The sequence below is a fragment of the Drosophila melanogaster genome, chromosome 3L (assembly GCF_000001215.4).
Source record: "Drosophila melanogaster chromosome 3L".
Taxonomy (NCBI): Eukaryota; Metazoa; Arthropoda; class Insecta; order Diptera; family Drosophilidae; genus Drosophila; species Drosophila melanogaster.
This window is the reverse complement of record NT_037436.4, coordinates 10281424-10286944: the sequence shown is the minus strand read 5'-3', so window position 1 is coordinate 10286944 and position 5521 is coordinate 10281424.

Below are 5521 nucleotides of genomic sequence, written 5' to 3'. Positions count from 1 at the left end.
AATAAATAAATAAAAATATAAATATTTAAGAATGTTTTTTTTTGGTTATTGTAGACACATTGCTATATATCGTTTTGGGGAACTACTTTTTTTGGTTCAGTGCATGTGGCATTGTCCTGACTGCTGCTGATGTTGCTGTTACTGTTCTTGTCATTATCCTTTTGGGGTATTGCGACGTGTCAAAGCAACAACGCCATGTCCTGCCCATCCCAAGCTCCATTTTGCCCCCCGAGGTGCCCGATCCTTATGGCTCTGTGTGTGCAGTAGCATCCATCAATTTGATGGATAAATATATGCAAATTGTGTATTAGCTGTCGTTGTTGGTGCTGCCGCTGCTGTTGTTATCCTTTAGCAAACAGGCACACTCTCAGCGCGAGCAAGTGAGATGCCAGATGATTTAGAGGGAGATAGCTGGCATCCACGGTAACATCAATAGTCGCCCACAAGGATGGCATGGAAATGAATTTGGCACACGTGTAGTTGAGCACTTCTTCGCTAGCACTTCCCTGGTATCTCAGTGTGCATTTGGTTTGTACCCCTGTTTCCCCGGTTTCCCCAAAAAACACCGACAGTTCAATAAATCATCCTAACTGCCTGTCGAAAATGGAATTTCTCAAGAGCAACTTGAGAAGATGAATATACACGTAGCGGAATTGTCAACCTACCCAGCGAACTCCGCTAATTGAATTACCTTGGAAATTCACACGATCTGCAGCCCTTTCACTTTTCACCTTTTCCATTTGTTATTCTTTTCTAGTTCGTTTTTTCAAGGTAAGTTAAGGTCGCATGCAAATTCCTTGAGAGGGTTGCAAAAGGAAACTTGATTTATATGCAAAATCATCAAGGGACAATGGATCTGGAGGATCGACCGAAAAAAAAAAAAAAACGATCAAATGTCGGCTCGATTGTTGACTCATTTGCATGCGAATGTCGCTGCACGAGGGAAAACCTGAGGGAAAACCTGAGGCAGATGCGAGTGCGACATGTCAAACTGTGAAAATTAATATTTTCGCTTGTTCTGGTTGCTTGCGCAGTTCTGCAATTTCGCAATTTGATGACGCTGCGCAAAAATTATGCAAATTTATTCACGCACCGCACACACAAAGGAAGTTGTAACATTTTTCCCTCGCTCGCAAGGTGTGAAAGGGTTTTCCTTTTGTTTAATTAGCGCACAAAGGCCAAGGTTCAGGACATTTAAGTGCGGTGGTTAAGGGTCGCGAATTTATGGAATGTGATTATAAGCTGGCTGCTGTGGCACGCGATTTCGGGGCAATGTAGAAGTAGTTTGAAAAGGGTATATATGTCTATTTAAATGGCTATATATTATTCAAAATATTTTTAAGATGTAGACTTAGATAAATTAAATGTATTAATAATTGTGAACATCTTCTACATTTATCAGTTTCTCAATTTAAGCTATTCAAAATACTTGTTACAGAAGTTATATACGTTTAAGATATGTATATATATATATATATATATTATTAAATATTTGTTGATATTCACTTAATTAAATTAAAATTAAAATAATTAAACAAAAGATCATTTTTAAAGTCTTGGATGTGTAGGGATATGAAAAAAAGCTCCCAAGAACTGATAGCTCTGTAACTATTCAGAACTTATAAATCATGTTTCATCTCTTTTAAAAGGGTTGAAGGAAAAGACAGCATAAATATGACTGGTCTGGAGTTTTAAAAATTTATAGAATTTCTTTAAGCTTATCTTTATTAATTTTTAAAAATTAGTGCCAAAGCTAATCTATTCATCTGAACGAATTGCTACAGCAAGCAGCACATTCTAATGCCAATAAATCATCCCTTAGAAATGTGGCAGCTAGCATCTAGCGCCATCTATGTGCAAACATTGAAACTGAAGTTAGAACAAGCAGTTCAAGCAGTGCGCTGTGCAACCAGCGAGGACTTTAAAAATTCCATAGCAATAAATAAAAGGCAATTATCATTTCGCATTTTTAGCCAGATAATGTGAAAATTAATTTCAATAAATTGCAACAAGCGAACGCTGCTGCCTTGATAAATTGTGCGAATATTTACCCGGCATATTTCAATGCTGTACTTGCGGCAATTATTAAAAAGCAATTAATAAACGAGCGATGGCAACAAGTTGCAAGTTGCAACTTTGCAATTACGCGATGGGCAGGCAGGAAAATGCAAAAAAATATAAAAATGAATTATGTTGTAAATGCCGGACATTGCCAGCTGACCAAGTCCGCTTGTAATTTCAATGGTTAATGAGGGAATACCGCAAGTCAGGCCAATACAGCTGCTCCCTGAGCTGCGCATTAATTTCAAAATAAACGCTCTTAATGCCCATCAAGAACCCAGCCAAACCGAACTCAACTCCTCTGAACTGAACATAACCATCCTGACCGAATACCCGTCTATCCGACTACCAATATTGGCTTCGATTTGATGATTGCTCGTTAATTTGCGTTAACGATCCAAGGAGCGTTCGTTCGCAGAGGGTTTGAAAGTGGTCTTTCGGATCGTTGGGTAAAACAAACAAGTTAGCCCATCCCTTTGACTTTGGCCAAGGCGCATTATCTCCTCTTTTGCGGATCGTATCGGATCGGATCGAAGGGCCAACGGGATAATCGCCAGTGTAAACACGCATCGGTTTGCGTGCCAAACACACGTACGCAGCCAAAGTCCTTTCGCTAATCACCGATCAACTGACCAACTGGCTGACTTATGGGATGCACCGAAAAAATAATGCATAGATATCCTTGTTAAAAATAAATAATAGTTTGTGTTTTCTCTCATGAAAATGGTATTCTACCAAATGAAAAATCTTTAAATACAAATTTCTGATAAGCTTAAAAGTAACTAAATAAAATTTTAGAAAATATTCCTTTGTCATGTTGGTATATTGGAGAACTTCAGAACTTACAATATATTTCTCCATGTGCCGAAAAGTTGGCGTTAGTATTCGCACGGCTGGACAAACAAAGTGGTTGGATCCCGCCAAGAAGGAAACAGAACACTGACCAAGTAAAGAATGCTGTAGCAGATATAAACCCCCTTGAACGCTGCAAATTCCTTGCCTTCAAATTATGTGTAATTAGACTTGAAGTCGTTGTCTTCGACTGCTGAGTAGCGAGATTGGGAGTCGAGCTTTTATGTACTTGGCGCTTCCTGTGGCAAGTGTAAAAGTGAAAGTCCCCATCAAAAGGGGCATACAACTGGTTCTCAGTCTTTAAAAAGGGAACTGAACTGAACCTCGTTGAGGTTGTTTCGCGAAATGAGTTGTTATTTTATAATTAGTGGGCTTATGGCGCTTTAAGTGATTTTACAAAAGATAGCCACCGTTGAAGGAGAAACCATCAGCTTGTAAGCCTCGTTCATAATTATATGAATCTGGTTCTACCAATTATAACAAGTTTAATAATCTATTTGCTACCGACATGGGCTATGATTTGATTTCACTTGATATAAACACTGATAGTCGCCTTCTGTTGTCCTGTTTTCGTTCTCCCCTTCATTAATTAATTTAAAATGAATTTTTACAAAATTCTGCATGTTTCAAAGTGTTTTTTCATAACAACACTCTCCATTGTTGTGCAAGAAGTTCACTTTCATGTCTTTGCAACATAAAGACGCATTGGCCGCGCAAACGGAATTAGCATCGTATTAAACCTGAGGCGATTCGAGAAACTGCAACTTTCATGTAGTGTTCTCGTTCTAATTACAATGTTTGGAGTTATGGTTACACACACGCAACGTATGCAAATTTCCGCATCGTTATGTCTTCATAAAGATGGCAATCAGGCTAAAAGCTGCTAGCCAGAGCCATGTAAACTGGGCCAACACAACACCCGACCATTAACCACTAATAATAACAGCTCACAAGAATTGGGCTGGGGGGATGGGGTGTAATGCATGTTATTAACAATATTTTTAAATGCACTGTGCGCACTGGCGACACTTTGCATGATTTTCTGCTCGACTGGTTGGCTAAGTGGGACCGAAAGGGTTAAGTTAATGGCCCTCGATGCAGCCGTCGGTCGACCAAACGATCTGTTAATAAACACCTTCCCAGTGCTCCTGCTGCGGCAACTTGCACTTGAGTTTCTGCCCACATACTTCAGATGTATGTGCATTATTTTAATGACAGCCTCAGCTTTTTTTCCTTTTTTTTCCCACTGACGCACGCCTCAGACATTAAAACCGACAACGAGGAGAACAACGGCAACGACAACGGCAACGACATCCATGATGACAGCTCTGGACTTCGCCGAAAATGTGAAGGACAACATCGCTGGGGCACTTGGGTACTTCTTTTACCTCCTTTTGTATTTCTTGGTAATTGCAGGAAGACATTCACCGCGAAAAGGGGGGATTTCGGGGGCCGGCACAACCTCAATGATCGGCGGGTTTTGTGTGTCACTCGATCGAAAGTTGTTGCGCCAATGCTCCCGAAAATTTTGTAGGCTGCACGCACGCGGTCTCATTATTGGGTCAACAAACTGGCTCGATGATGGATCGATTGCGTATGCCATTAAGTCTACAGACAAGTGCAAAATAGTAGAGAAACTAACTGGATCAATTGTCAAAATAAAGTCTAAATTCAAATCTATTCTATACTGTAAAATTACCATTTTAAAGGTATATATTGTTATTAGATTAGATGCTTCAATATATGAAAAATTTATACATTTAAAACGCGCTGCTATTAAAATATTAGCCATTTCTGTATAAATACTCCTTTTGGATACCAAAAGAGCGAGACATGCAAATGGCAATTGCGAAAATGCAGTTGTTGATTTTGGCTTAATGAGTTTGTAGTTGATCGTAATCATATAGTACGCCCCAGCTGTCCTACGTTGTGCACCATATAAGGGCGAAACATCAAATTATTGGATGTTATTAGCCCTAAGCAGAATCGCATAGTTTTACAAGCACTGGCCACCACTCTACGCTAGAGGGCGCTGTCAAAGAGTTAATATTGATTTAGGGGTTGCTCAAAAGCGATTGGAAGATCAATAACTAATTGGAATTGAAGAGAGCAAAAGGAAAAAAGTCGTAGGATGGCGGGGTCAAATTCAAATGACTAGCTCACCTTGGGCTGCTCGTCTGACCCATGACCTCATACAATTTCACGGCTCAGTAAGCCAGCAACAGACAGAAGGATAAACAGAAGGACAAACACGCATTATCCCATGCTCGGCTCCAATTTCGAAAAGCCATTAAAAGACCCCGGAGCTGAACCAGTCAGTCACTCAGGACGTAGCAAACAAGCAAACTAAGCGTATCCAAGCCCCCGGGCAGAAAGGACCTCGTATACTCAATGTCTATGTTGGACAACCCTTTCCCCCGGTCACAAAAACACTACCCGTATTTGCCAACCTTCCCGCCTCATCCGCAGCATCCTCAGTAGCCTCACCATCCCCGGCTTCCTGTCAAATCGTCATGATTTAATGAAAAAATCAAGTTAAAAAAAACTTATTTGCATAGGGATATAATTTAGCATTAAACGGGCATGGAAAAAAAAGGATTTTCAGTCG